Source organism: Sparus aurata, chromosome 7 (genome assembly GCF_900880675.1).
Source record: "Sparus aurata chromosome 7, fSpaAur1.1, whole genome shotgun sequence".
In the NCBI taxonomy this organism is placed as follows: Eukaryota; Metazoa; Chordata; class Actinopteri; order Spariformes; family Sparidae; genus Sparus; species Sparus aurata.
The window spans coordinates 6,412,030-6,427,492 of NC_044193.1; the positions used below are offsets into that span (position 1 = coordinate 6,412,030).

General features: G+C 44.2%; 1 protein-coding gene across 3 annotated transcripts in view; it reads right to left on the minus strand.

Annotated features, from left to right (window-relative positions):
* syt6a (synaptotagmin VIa) overlaps positions 1-15,463 on the minus strand; it is a 67,519-nt gene that overhangs the window by 28,245 nt on the left and 23,811 nt on the right. The window contains exons 1-2 of one of the 3 annotated variants that reach the window (XM_030423801.1): positions 11,321-11,684; positions 11,030-11,167 (exon numbers count right to left, since the gene is read on the minus strand). The exons of 1 other annotated variant lie outside the window; for it this stretch is intronic. The gene's annotated coding sequence lies outside the window, so the exon portion shown is untranslated. Of the gene's footprint in view, positions 1-11,029; positions 11,168-11,320; positions 11,685-15,463 lie in introns of those variants that run through there. One more of the 3 variants, XM_030423800.1, reaches the window with a different exon arrangement.

Genomic DNA, 15,463 nt, shown 5'->3' on the forward strand with positions numbered 1-15,463 from the left:
GGAAATTCAATATCTTCTGGCCCGAGCACATTTTTTTCCTGTCGTGTCAAATGTCACTCGGTCGGCTCTGTTCCGCGAGCCAATCGGAAGCCACGGGGGGGGAGAAGGCTCCTGCGGGCGCCATGATTGTGGAGTTCGGGCCAGTATTAGCATCTGGTCCTATCACACAATTAACCTGCTTGTTGACCAGGAGGCCCTATCTCTGTTGCACAGCCTGCAGCGCGCCAGGCTGCCTTTACTCGTGGGGGCTGTTTGCAAAGAGCAAATGTTGAAGTCGGCTGCAGAGCCCCGCAGGCGTGTACGAGGGGAAATAAGCAATCCAGGAAAACCCGGAGGAGGCGTTCACACTTCTGCATATCTGCTGCGATTTACATTACTAATGGAGGTGCGCCGCAAATAACCAATCCATTACTCATTAGCACTCGTGACTATCTGGAGGCAAACAAATAGACATTGATTTAGCATAGTGGGGCTGAATTTAAACCCTCAAAGCTGTGTCTTATCTTTCACACGTAAAAATCAATAATTTCCACGACCTACTGATGGATACATGTGATTTTTTTTCGCCTTAAAAAATGTGCAAAGAGATGCAGAATTGAAAACATCTCGCGTAGGGCACCTAACCTTTTTTTCATTTAGCTGCATGCAGTATTACTTTTAAACATAAAAATGAGTTGCACCCGGAGTCCTGTTAATGTTAAATTGTTATTTTGAAGGATATTCTCTGCTTTTCTTCATAAGACAGCTTGGAAAGATGACAGGAAACAGGATGAGAGCGAAGGAGGGACTCGAACCCTCGGCTGCTGCAGCCTCCGTTGAGAATGAAATAAAAAAATATTAGCACTGAAAATCATTTAAAGCTCCACTAGAAACGTGTCAGAAGCAGCACGTTTCCCCGCTAAAGCTAACACGTCCAATTCAACCATTTTAAATTCTGCTTAATTATTCCTGTGCATCCGTAATTTATGTAATTATGTATTCTGGTGACTATATTTAGAATTATGATTAATTCAGACGGAAGGAAACATTCAGATTTTTCCATCAGCGCTTCAAGCGGCGCCGAGGTGAAAGACTCCCGTGCACGAACACCACGTCGTGTCTGCAGAGACGCTGCACATTAGTCTTGTTTACACACATTGAAGGAAAAAAAAAAAAAAGTTATCTGCTATGTGAGTGGTGCCCAGACATCTTCGCCAAAGAGCGTTGTTTTAAAGAATACGTCTGGAGATCGTCTACATTTTTCTGATTGTCAGTAAATGCATCGTCTCAACAAACAATTACCATCTTTACAGTGATTGTTATATTTTATTCCTCTTTGTCTTTGAGCTTCACTGTTGTCACTGGCTGATGTTGTCACGACCCGGCTCAGAAGGTCGCAGCAGAAAGGGAGAGACTGCACAAAGGCAAAAGATTTGAAGGAATATTTTATTAAATCAAACCTAAAGAAATTCTAAATGAATTCAAACACAACCAACCTTAAATGGTGCTGATTGGGAGCAGAGGAGACAGTTGCTGTGTCTCAATTCAGGGTCTGCATCCTTCGGAGGTGCATTTGAAGACAAATTACGTCACAACGGCACGCAAAGGCTGTCCCGATCCGAAGGCTCCTCCAAATGCGGCCTTTTTTTCCCTCTTTTTGGAAGACGCACCGCTACGATCCTTCGTGGCCTCACATATCCCAAGATTCTTTGCACGCCCAAAAAAAACGAAAGAAAGAGAGAAAATGGCGACATTGCGTGGCGTAGTTCGTCATTTTCGCGGGCCCGGGTGGCAGAAATCGTGACATAAGGGTAAAACATCTGGTGACGTTACCAGGAAATGCTCCAAAGGCTAGACCGTCCCTTTTAACAACGGCTGACGTGGTTAACAAGGTCTCTCCGAAGGACTCACCTTGAAGACTGCAAAGACCGGGTCCTTCGAAGGATGCAGACCCTGAATTGGGACACAGCTTCTGACAGCCGGCCTCCAAACCGGAGCAGGTAAGATCACAAGAATACAAAGAGTCGGTATAAGTCAGACATGATGGAGGCTCAGTCTAGTAAGTAGGTAGGCCTGTATAAGAAGAAGGCCTATATTAAAAAAGCAATTTCATAGGCAACACTTGAACAATGATGAGCACCTTATCCGTCATAGAATGGCTTTTCTGACATTATAACATACTGTAGGTGTAACATTCTTAACACGTCCTTCATACGTAAGTGGGTGAACAGGTCAGCTGCCATCCATAACCACATACAGACGGGAATAGTTTTGAAATTGGTGCGAGAGAAAAAACAGGGAAAAGGAACTGGAGCATTCCCTCGCGCTCAAAGAGTGTAAAGCCTACAACAACCAGAATGCACTGCGCCGCACGGGACAGATAAACCTTCCTCCCTGATCAGCTGGTGACAAACATAAAGCCAATCTGTCCACCAAAGTATGTGTTTGACAAGAGACTGATGGTGATCAGGATCCTGGTTCAGCTCAGCTCAGTCTGATCGAAGCTTTCCAGTCTCTGTTTTCACAATTCACTGAAATACGTTTTGGTCGGCGCAGCAACAGAATCTCAGTTTACAGAATCAGCACCGCCTCGTTTAGACTGTTTGATCGCTGACGAGACGCCCCTCGCTCCATCTGAGAAACGGGGGCGGCTTTCTGTCTCTTGATCTGACTGAACTCTTTGTGTCTGTGGACGCCTGCACTGAAAACAACAATCTGGAGTCGACACAGCAGCCCTGAAATACACCGGATGACACATTCTGGGTCATCGGGACGATTTCCGCAAGACGTGCTGAGTGCAGGCGAGCTGGAAAACAGTTGTTCTTTTGCATAAACTGCCAGCGTTGTACTGATACAAAGCTGCAAAGCTTCCCGTTCAGCAACAACACCTGAAGTTGATATCACTTGAATTCAAAATCGATACCACGTGAGCTCTCCACATGTGAACTGAGCGTCCTGCACCGTCGTACAAACCCACCTCGCTTACACAAAGGACACGCTGACTCCTGTACTGACGCTGAACATGAGCATTAGACATAAATTGTGAGATGCAGAATCCTCCAATATGGATGTAATTCCTTTAGAGACGCTGGGCCGAGACACAGGCTGCATCCAACCAATCCAGCTCCATCCTTCCCTCAGGCGCTATTGTTTGTTTTTTACTTAATATTATCCAGAGCGGCGATGGAGACGGACAGAGACCCCTCTGCGTAGTTTGGGTGATATCAGCCTCTGACCTTGAGTCACCTCATCATCGCTCCGGTCGAGCCCCGAGTCAGAGGAGGTAACATTCCTCAGCCTGCTGACACGTGGTAACGTCTGCATCCTGCCCGATCCATCATCCCCGCACAGCCCCTCGTCTCTCTAATGAATTTTTACCGCACAGAGGGCTATAAATATTATATCCAATATGAAGTCCCATGATTTGTTTTATACGAGATGTGCAGGAAAAGAATATCATAAAGCAGCCATAGTTAGAAACTCCATAACACAAGAACCCATGACACCAGCTGGACTCGCGCGCGACGCAATCGGGTAACAAAGGCTGGCGATTTACGACATCACGAGGGTTGAGAACCTTTTTTATCGCTTTGGCCCCTTCTTCCCCCAATGACACCATGTGGATGTTATTAATTTCCAGGGGCATCACAATAAAGACTAACAGGCTGCAATCCGGTCCCTGTAAAAAAAAATAAATAAATAAAAAAAATATAGCTTAAGCTCATTTTCAGTCGCAGTAATTTTCATCACCGGGGATTTTTAGATGGATGCGCTTACATCCATTACAGGCAGAAGTTATAAGCGCCCGTACGGCACGATGAAAGCTTTCCCCCTCCACTCCAAATGCTCCATTGCCCTGAAATATTGCGCTGTTAATCACGACGGATAAATACGCCTAACAGCCGGCGGGGAGGGGAGACGCCATAGCTTCTTAATGTCTCTGATTAAGTTCAGGGAAAAAATATGTGGGAGCGACCCTAATTGAAATGGAAATATGTTGTGGCATTCTTAAAAGCCTATTAAAAAAAGAAAAAAAAATGTTTGATTGTTTACCAGAGGCTGTAAGGGCAATGGATGTGTGATTGAGTTTGAGAGGAGACAGAGCGAGGCAATAAATCTGCGTACATTAGATAATACAAATATGTTTATTGTTGCTGCTGTTGGTCGCTGAAGCATTTTTTGAAGGAAGAGCGAGGCTGTGCGATCCGTCATTTGAACGGTTCTTTCTATCGAGGGAAGTTGTGTCTAATAACCCTCAAAGCCATCGTTTTACTAAGCTACCCGCATCAGGGCCGTGCTTATTTGTGCAAGAGTGTTGCTTTCTTAGCCTGGCGCCTGCAGGTTCTCTTTTGTTTTTCTTAACTAAGCCCCCCTGTTCACCTTCAGTGTTCTTCCCATTTCATTTCATTGGGGACTTTAGAGGTTGTAAAAACAAAGAAAAGTAGATTTCAGTTTTGTTATTACCTTTACAGGCAATTGTTCATTATCGGATAAACAACTTTTAGGCATTTTCCTGCCAATACCGCAACACACCTCCCCAGAAACATGATCATTCATTATCTCTTCGCCCTCGTGTTGATGCGAGGTCGACTGAAGTTTAGTCCACAAAACATTTCTTTAGCTTCACTGCAAAACGGAGTATCATCTCATAAACAACTGCTTTATTTTTTATGTAAAATTGAACGACCCAAAAGAACATTTAAACGTCTCCACGCAGCTCGTCCTGCGTGATCCAAGTCTCCGGAAGCCCGCAGATCCCAAATTGATTTGAAAAGACATTATTGGCACCGTTTAAACGCAGCGGAGCACCTGCACCCACTTCAGATGGGATGTACGCTAATGCATTTAGCTTGGCAGCTACAGTGAAGATTTCAGCTTTAGAAAAAGGGTGTAAATAATAGTCCGGACTTCTGAAGACTCTGAGGCCGGACATTAAGCCTAATGGAGTCATTTCATATTAATTTTTTAGTTTTTATAAGATTTAAACATCGACGAAGTTCCAGAAATATGTTGTGGACTGATGGGCTGACAGAGATATGGGGGGGAATAGATAATGACCGAATTTTTATTTTTTTTTGGGTGAACATTTCCTTTAATTATGTTGCTTTGCAGGTGTTGTTAGGTGGGTTTTCATATCTTTGTACAGGATCTCTCCGTTTCCATTCTGAATGCTAATGTAGGCTAGTGTTCAGTATGACGCTACAGCCAGGAGAGCGTTAGCTTAGCATAGCATTGCATAGCATGAACATTTTTCACAGGAGGTTGTGTACAGGACTAATTCCCGGCCGGGACCAGAAACTTTCTTCTGTTCCTGCAACTGTATCAGGCCAAGAAATAGTAAAACACAAAATGCCCCGTAAAAAACTATAAATGCTAACGCTTACAACTAGTCTGAACAAAGCTAAAAGAAAAAATAGGCCTAATGTGTCTTTTCCTAATCGGACATCATAGTACATTTCTCACATCAACACAAAGTTTAGTTCACAAGGACACGTGGAATCTTATTCTATAAACCTCCTCGTGCAGTGAAAAACTGCCAGCACATCATTTTTTCTTTGGGGGGGGGGGGGGGGGTTGCGGGACCTTGGCTTGACCTGACCTCCGGCCTCGGGGGCCAATGAATGACGGCAGACAACAACACACCACGAGGAAATGATGCATCCATCACTTGACCGTTGAATCAACCAACGGCTGACATTTGGGACCCACGTGCTCAGAAGGCATCCGCCTCATGATGCATTACAGCTCAGCTGATAACAAGAAAAATGGCCGGCGCTGAGCGCTTCATCGCGAGGGAGCGTTATCGGCCACAAAGAGCCCCGGCACTTGCTCAGCAAGGCGGTTTACCTGCGAGGGTTTAGCAGCTCATTTCTCCGCTCCGTGGCTGTGTTGACTCGATCCATCAAAGCTTGATTAATGGATATTGATTGTGCAGAAGCAGCTCAGAACCTCCCTGCATTGTATCTGGTGGCGGCGTGAAGTATATTATTGGTCAAAACTGAGCGCACTTTGTGTTTAAATGGCTTTTTGTTCTTTCTATTCTCTTCGTGTTCAAATGTCCCGTGAAGCACTGCGACGCCGTATAAACCAAAGTGTATCATTTTTATTACATTTGCAGCAAAGCCATGAATAAATCATTGATTGAAAATGTTTCCTATACTTCTCTGTGTGGACTGTTTATATGTTTAGTTCAGCTCCCAAACAACAACAACAAAAAAAAACCCATTGAAGCACTTTTCTCTTTCTGTGAAAACATTTTGGGATGTAACCTCCAACGCAGGAAAAACGTATCGACTTTTCGGGCCGACCGTTTGAGCAAACTGAAATTTATACTCCCCCGTATATATACAGGACAGAAGACAGAGTCAAAAAGTGCCTGGAGGCTGTTTTTTAGTGTTATATCTGCTGCTGGTGTTTGGGAAGAGATCACAGTGTTCAGCAACAACATCAGGTTGTGATGAAAGATTTGCTTTAAAGCTGCAATGTCAGAATCCGTAAACACACCGAAACCTATGAATGTTCTGGACTGTTAAATTAATTTATTAGCTCAAAAGTTTGGATAGAAAGTGTAAACATAAGAGAGTTTCGTCGATAATTATTTAACCGCATTTTATCAGATCTGAAACCGGGTCCGAGCCCGTCGTCAAATCTTTTTAGGCGGTTGTTCGGAGGGAAACGAAATCTTCAGGGTCAAAACGATCAGCTGATTGATCGATTAGATGACGAGGAAAGAGCAACAATTCTACCACGTTCAATTTGCGAGATTCAACTGCTTATGGTTGTCAGCGATTCCCAACGTCGGGGTCGAGACCCCTCCTGAGGGTCACATGCAACATCCCAGGGGGTTCATGAGATGCATGATGGGAAAGTTTAGGAGGAAATACTGCTGCACAAATCTGAATTCACATCATAAATCTTTGCTTTTTTAATGTTTTAGTGCCTCAAAAATGTCCTCAAGTGATACTACATGAAGTTTAGAGGTCAAAATGAGTTAATAATTGAATTCTGACGCCTGAAGTCAGGTGTTACAGGAAGTCACTGCTTTATTTAAAGATGTTACAGACTTAAATGTTAAAAACATTCTGCCATATCTGCTGATATACTGAAATCTTTTAAAGTTCTGGAGTTGTGATCGATAACTGTGATATTTAAAAATGAAGCACTGACACTGTGCAGATGATACACACGTGATAACATCGGGTAAATAAAACACCCGCTCTCGAATCGTCTCGGTTTCTTTCTGCTCTCGCTTTTGTCATAGACGGTGGCGGTCGCGCACCTTATCTCTGGTTGCCACCCAACACAAAACTGAATAATTCATGGAGTATCATCGTTCTTTTTGTCCGCTTTTTGTTGTGGTTACAGACTGCCCTCACCTAGCTGCGCTTCTGTCTCAAGTGTAATTAATTTGCCAGAGAAGAGACGAAACACACACAAAAAAAAACAGGGTTAAATGTTGTTATATATGTATAGGTCAATCAATTAACCCAGAGTGGAATACAACATTAGTTGCAGCCCTAGGCTCCTGTTTTTTCTTATTTTTAAATCTGTACTATTTTTATTTCCCTTCAGTCTGATATCTGAAGGATGGAGGGCTTCGACTGCTGCGTGACATTCATTAACCCCTCCCTGACTCATTTCTTCTTTATGCTGAGAAGGTAAAAAAAAAGAAGGTGTTGTGTTACTGCACAGATGCAGAAGCTGAAATAAAACAACATCACCAGTAAATCCACTTTATCATTCAGCAAATATCAAGCATTTAACATTTACCTGAAGGCAAAATCATTGTTTCGAAGTAATGATTAACATCGGCAGTAAACTGAGGCGGATCGCTGTTCTTATCAAACCGTTCCAACCTTACATAAATATTAAAGATAATCCTTTATCGGCAATCTTTTAAATGAAAAGGGACTTGTTGTTCCCGGACTTGTCATGAGTATCGATGATCGGTAAGGAGGTCGACCGCGTTCGTTCAGTCAGTCTATCTCAGAGAGATTGTGAGCAAAAGATTCAATAAGGGATCGGTTGGCTTCGTCTGATTGCACAGCGTAGAAAAATGACACCATCTGTGCATGGATTGGCTTTCACCACGCTGTTCCGTCTGCCACCAGTTTCAAATTTCCCGGAAAAACAAAGGCTGAATTACAGCACAGAGGAACCGAAACAGGAAGAGGCATTGATTTACCCGGTCGCTGTCCCCGGGTAACCGCTCAACAGCTGGAATAACTGTGGAAACGACTCACTGCAACAGATTAAGAACCCAAATGAAGACGATGAAAGAGGGAGAGTGATCGTAATCGAGGTAAAACAGGAGTGAATAGTCGGGCATTTACTGGACGGAGAGCGCCAGTGTTGTGTCAAAGTCTGTTCCCCCGTTGATATATGTTTCCCCAGAACGCCGCAACTTGAGGCGGCTCAAAACCAACATTTCTTCTACTCGATCAGTAAGTTGTAAAACCTGCATACGTATCAATACAACCAGGATCAGGGATTTTGTGTAAAAGTGGCACTCGTGGGTTTTTTGGACAGTAGCCAGGCTGCTAACGCTGTCTTTGCGACAGTAATGCTACAAGGAAACACCACGAGGGTAGGACAGTCGAAAAATGTTATATTTCTGCATTAAAGGGGCAATATGTAAGAATCGGCTACCTGTCGAATTCTTACTCAATGGAAATAAGGCGCGGCATATCTGCCTCTAACTGTAACTGTTAGCTTGTTAGCTCAGGTAGCCTCTTGTGTTGTCGGTGTTTACACGAGAGCTTTCATGCAGGACGGACTGGGGCTAGCTGGTTAGCATGCTAACTGCCCTGCAACGGAATAGACGGACGTTAAAGTTGAGGTTGAAAATTGTTATTTCTTCACATTCTGTTGATGTTTTTAAGTTAAAGCAGCGCTGTGTCGTTTTTGAGACGAAATTCAAACTCAGAATTTTAATATTTGCAACATTAATGAGGTTATAATACAAACTCTGCAATATCTACTTTTTCCATGACTGAATGAACAAGCTGTTCTCGGAGGAAAACAATGTTTGAAGCTAGACAGGTGGCAGGGTCCGCCACATATAAACAAAGTAAAATAGTATGAAACTGTGTCATCCTTTAAGGTCAGTTTGTGTATTTAGTTTATTTAGGTATAAACATTCGTCAGTGAGGATCTTTCTTCCCCAAAACTACATAGCGCACCTTTAATTTTCCAGTCTTTATAGCTAAATCTTTACATATTTCCAGCCCCGCCTTACTAAACAACCACCTGCATGTTAGTAGCATCCAGTCACTTCAAGGCTTTTTGTTTTTCTCACAATTCAGAGATGTGCAGGAACATTTTGCTACCTCGTCAGCACCGGCGTCTCCCCTCCTCTCAGGTGCTTTATTTAGAATTGGCTTCTTGTGCTCCCACTTAACAAGTGCAATCATTGTCTGAAAAGAATATCCTCTCGTTAACAAGAGCAATATTGTTTCCCCTCACGGACGGCAGCGGCTGGCGTATTGATCCGTGCCACAGGGCTGTCAAAATCCAGTCCAGTTTCATAACGTGTTGAGACAAATTGTGCCTGGAAGGGGCCCGGCTGAGAGCTCGGCATTATCTCACCCATCCTGCAGCTGTGCGTTCCCAGCTGTGTGCTTTACCGGTATTATCACACCGCTGTGCACTATTGTTCGCACGCTAAGCCCCCCGTCCCCGTCCCCCGCGCACAGGGACATCTTCCAGTCCAGCCTCAGTGAGTGACATTTTAACAAGAAGTCATAAAACATGTCACAGGAGAGAGGAAGGAAGACAAATGCCAGAATCTCTGAATCCGCTCACAAAGAGAAAGCAAACGACCCCTGAGGCTACCCCGATCACACACAATCATGTCAGCCCTGCTCGCCACACACCCACACACACACACACACACACACACACGCATGCATGCCCCCGGTCACATGCGCTTTGTAACCATGTAAATGTGCACACGACCAGAGCGGAGCCGCCACACACATCTACAAACACACACACACACACATACGCAGCCTGCCAGGGAGGGCCACTGGGGTCCAGTCACTGCAGGAGCCAGCAGAAAACTGATAAGGCTGGCTGGATTTGCTTTAATTCTGCTGCTGAACGAGGGGCGGGGGGAAGAGAAAAATATATAACCATCACTGTAGGAACAGGTGGATCCAAGTGAGCCGCAGAGATAAACACAAACAGTGACAGGATTTAACACTCGACATAACAGGTTGTACACGTTTGTTGCAACATTTGCAGCCAGACTCGTGGGGGGGGGGGGGGGTAAACTCAAGGCAGGGATCTCTGCTCATCATCACACCTGAAGTGCTGTAAATCCAAAGTGACAACATGGCAGGCGATGATCAGAATAACACGATTTCCTCACACCCAGGCTGAACGAGAGGCGCAGGGTATCCTGCTGGATCTCTCCCCCTATTAGCCCCACAGCCCTTGGCGCTTCATCAAAGTGTCATGATGCACGTTGATCAAACCCAGCGAGGGCGAGGAAGGGGAAGAGGAGGAGGAGGAGGAGGAGGAGGAGGATTGGGTGGGGGGTGGGGTGGGGTGGGAGTGGGTGAAAAGTGACACAAGCATGTGCAAACACAAGCAGACAGTCTCAAATAGAAAAAAAAAACACGGCACATGCACCACAAAAAGCTGTGACCTGACTTCACATTTTTTTTTTTTTTTTTTTTTACGCTATGCAGCCGAGTGTGCGTCTCAGCTCACCTCCGCCAGCACAGGTGGAGCACGCAGCGGTAGTTCAGCACAGTTCAATAATTGATACGAGCCGTGGAAAAGGACAAATCGATATCTCTTCAATTTCACCGGGGTTCAGACAGACGGCCGTGTAATGGGCGGAGGTGTGTAAGATAGAGGCGGAAAGTGCAGCTGCAGACATCCACTCTGATCAAATATTAACATGGTGCTTCATAAATGATAGAGAGGAGTATGATATAGTCAGGGGAAGGCAGCCACAAAAAAGAGAGAGAGAGAGAGAGAAGTAGAGTTCTATCTGCATGTATTATTCAAAAGTAAATACACTCTGTTAGACAAAGATTACCAATTGAGAGGTTATGCCGGGTTGGCAACGACTGATTGACAAATGAAAAAGCCACCGCTGTCTCGGCATCTGTGTCCGCTCGCCGTGTGTCTGTCACATCCCACAACAAACTGACAACCTGCAACCTGCTTCACGGCGCTGAAATCAAGCCAGAGAAATCAATCGACAAAGAAGAAAAAAAAAAAGAAAAGAAGAAGAAGAAGAAGAAGAAGAAGAAGAAGAAGGAAAAGACGCTCAAAGCATCCCGATTTGAACCGCTGATTCAATCTGCTGTGACAGCTTTGTACTCACCGGTGACAGTGTCTCTCACTTTTCCTCTGTTGATCCCTCTCTCTCTCTCTCTCTTTCTCTTTCACACACACAAACACACACACACACACACTTTCTCCTCGCTCTGTGTGTGCCTCTTTATATTTTCAAACCCCCCCCCCCTCACTCTCTCTCTCTCTCTCTTTCTCTCTCCACTCTCTTCTCTCTCCTCCTCGATCCTCTCCCCGGCTCGCTCCTGAACAGAATGAGCCTCCGCTGCACTCAGGAACCCTGTTTCTATGGCAGTGTGAGCAAGCAAGCAAGTCAGCAGGATGCTGTAGTGCAAATGTCTGGGGGCAGATCCCTCACTCAGCCCCGGCGAAACAGTCAAACAAGCTCAATAAGCCTCTCACTTCAATCTTGTTGTGCTAAAACACCCCGCGAGCCACTTCAACTTCTGTTGCAGCGAGCACTGTTGGGACTAAACACGCAGAGAGAGGGTTGAAAAAACAATAGGAGGAGGAAAAAAAAAAAGCCACTGAGGAAATGTTTATTTGCTCCCTTAAAAAAAAAACACACACACAGGCAATGCAGCAAAAGAATCATGCATAAGTTCAGGAAGGATGAATATACATGAGGACATCCTCATACATATCAAAGCTTTTCTTTGAATAGATGTCCAGATAACACATTCAAAGAGTTGTTTTATATATTTTTCTTTCTTTTTTTTTTATACATAGAATGACATTAGGCAAATGCGTCACGAGGGATCAAAAGGGAGTCTTTTTTTTTTCTTTTTTTTTTTTGGATGAGCAACACATGCGAGCCTGCGCTTTGTTCTGTGTCAAGAGAGCCGCTGTAATGAACACACACACACACTGCTTCAAGAGGCACACACCGTTGATTTAATAAAGCATGGGAGAAAACTGCACCTCAGCCTGCAGCTCTGGCCGTGGTCATGCGACATATTGCAGCACCATCAGTACAATCTGAGGGGAAAGAGAGAGGAGAGAGAAGGAGGGGTGGGTGGTGGATGGTGGGTGGTGGGTGGTGGGGAAGAGAAAGTGCCAGCCCCCGAGTCTTCCCTCTATCTAGATTAGCATCAGTTCCTCAACAGGCTGTGGTCTGCAGAGGATGCTTCTGTGACCGGAGGGCTCCGACTGCAGGAGCGCCTTTTGAAATCAATTGGCTGTGCAACAAGGGGGCAAAAATAAATAAAAATTAATTGCATCTGAGGCGCCGCGACGTGTATGAAATGCCGCAGTTGGCGAGCGTTCAAAAACTGCGATCCTAGAAAGTGTGTTCCTGATGAGACGAACATCAGGGGGGGAAAGGGTTCTTTGCTATCTGTTACTGTGTAGCTGATGCATTATGTATCACTCTGAAACACTCCTGCAGAATGTTTTAAAACTCTCATACGTCGGCTCGTCCTTGATGCATATTTTATCTTTTTTAAATAAACAGGGCACCTCTGAGGGTTTTTGCGAGTGGCGCTTCAGGAAAGTGTCCCAACGCCAACGTGTAAGTGAGAGAAAGCACCGGCTGAACGAATTATAACAACAGGAAAGGAGGAAGCCGGGTGATGCTGTTATTGCATTATTATTATTGCATTAGAGCAAAAACAAAAGTCCGTATAGAGAGGATGTTGAAGAGGATGGATGGATCAGATTTTAAAGGATGCGTTCACCCTAAAATGAAAAGTCATTCCAAAGGACGGGTGGGTGAAATGTTGTAGTCCACAACACGTTTCGGGAGCTTTACATTCTCCAAAACAACTTAAGTACGTGGGCCTTTCTTAAAAATGTCTAAAAAAACGAAACAAAAAAAAAGAATCCATACAGCTCGTCCGGCGCAATAGAAGTCTCCAGAATCCCTGATATCTTCATTGATTTGAAAAGACGTAATTTACGTCCTTCTATATGTCGGAATCTGCTCTGTGAAAGTTAAAAGCGTTAGCACAGCATCGGTCTTACATTTAAATTGTGGATACAGCATCAGAGCTAGAGTCTTGACTTCTTGGGTGTATAATTACCTGGATCTTCCGCTATGTGGAGCTGATCCAGCTGGCTAACTTCCGGTTAAGCACCATGCTACCTTAAATAGAGATAAAAGATTTAATTGTGCGGCTCTTCTAGACTTTCCAAATGTTATCGGGCTTAAATTTTGCTCAAACAATTAATTTCGCGGAGGTGACACTCAAAAAAATTTCTCCACCGTTTTACAGCCGCTTCTTTCACAATGTAAGCCAGTAGGTAAAAGGGTATTTTGGGCCCCAGTCTATCAGGTGACCTTGTAATTGCCATTTTGGCCAACAGAAAGTTAGCTTGAAAGATGTAAATGGCATCTCTTAAATTCTCTTAAAATCAATTTGGCATCTCGTATCTTCAGAGCTGAGCTGTATGCATTGGATCTTTTGACTCTAAGTCAAGTCTCAGTGCAAAATAATTGTGTGAAAGTATCAAAACACAATGAAAATCCACAGTCATGGACTTCATTGACATTGTGATGTCACAACGACACAGCCACGCCCCCAGGATGGCTGCACTGTTGCATAAAACACCAACAGAGTTTATGCAGAAACACAATCGACAGTGAGCTGACCAATCAGAGCGGACTGAGCTTGTGGGCGGGGGTGTTCTTAAAGAGACAGGCGCGTTCAGGCTTTATAGAGGTGCTGCAAGTGATGAACAGTATGAAAGGATAAAAACATAAAAGGATGTAAGTTTGTTTACAACTATGAAGTCCTTTTAACACAAAAAAGGAACACTTAAAATAAGAAATATGAAGATATTCTCTCCACCTAACCAAGCCAGCCACAGCACTGTCTGGAGATAGAGTGGATTCTGAGGGCACAGACAGGTGATGTCAGATCAATGATCGGGTCATCAGATCAAAAAATCTTCCTCTGTTTTATTCCCTGCATTAGGCATGATGTAACCATTGGAATTTCAGGTGAATCTTCATCCGGCGCACAGAAATTATTCATCTACGTGCTGTGGAATGAGAAAATAACTGGTGTTAATGAAATAACTCCTTGGTGTCAGAGATGAGCTCCCGTAAAAACCTGCATCAGTATGTCTGTCTGATACCGACGCTGGATTAAGTTGGGGGATTTCATCAACACTCTGCACACCCCGCTAAGAAGCTTACTGTGATTTTGACTTACAGCACTGTACTTTCATTTCTTTAACAATTAAAATCAAATCAAGCGTCTGTAAGCAGAACAGAGTCTAATATCAAAGAAACAGATGCACCCATAATCCGGCCGGTCCTGTAGTGGAATCTCATCTTTTTTTTCCCGAGCATCGTGTGATGGAGCTACAGCGAACAGCACACACGACAACATCCTTTAAACATTAACAATGCATGACAGATTGGTTTATAAGAAGCGAGCAGCATGACAATCAGCTGACAGCGGCTGGACAGGCCCTTGATGGGGCATTGATGGGTGTAAGCGGAGGGATTGTGATGCCTCAGCTAGAGGTAGACTGCTGATGAGCGTTGGCCAAATAAAATGCCACTACCTGAGCACAATGCGTTATGAGGCGGGACCGTCAGATGGAGGAGAGAAAAAAAACTGCTGTCTTGAACATGATTTATCTGATATCGATGATGCAAACAAAACATAATAATTCCTGGCAAATCTCATTAATCTGGCCAATTACAGTGGGATAATTAAAGGTCAAAATGTCAAACTTAAAGGATGATTAACTGATTTTCCGGTCATGTCAGGTTCAGCGAAAGACCTATAAACACAATATTGGATTACGATCATGCGGTTGTTATGGTTGGCAAACAATTACACATCCTTCACAGGAAAACATCGTCATTCATCTGTAGTCAGTGTTTCCGCCAGCCTGACAAATGTAAGTCCAGTATTCACTCTCCTTTTAGCTCTGTTTTGGTCGTCACCAACTCCTGAGGGGAAACATCTGCTGTTTCATCAGCTGCTAAAGGCTCTGCTATATGAGCAGCCAACCACTTACAGAGCTGATGCAGAAAACAGCCGCTGTGACTGGATGAGAATGGTGGGAGTGAACCAAAACAGTAAAAATTGTTGTCAATAAAACCAAAACAATGGACTGAAAGATGCTAAAAAGCACAGAGCGACAGTGATTCAACTGAGAAAAGAGAAACTCGAGCATTCTCTGAAAATCTCGTCTTTGCTGACCTCTAGTGGTTTAA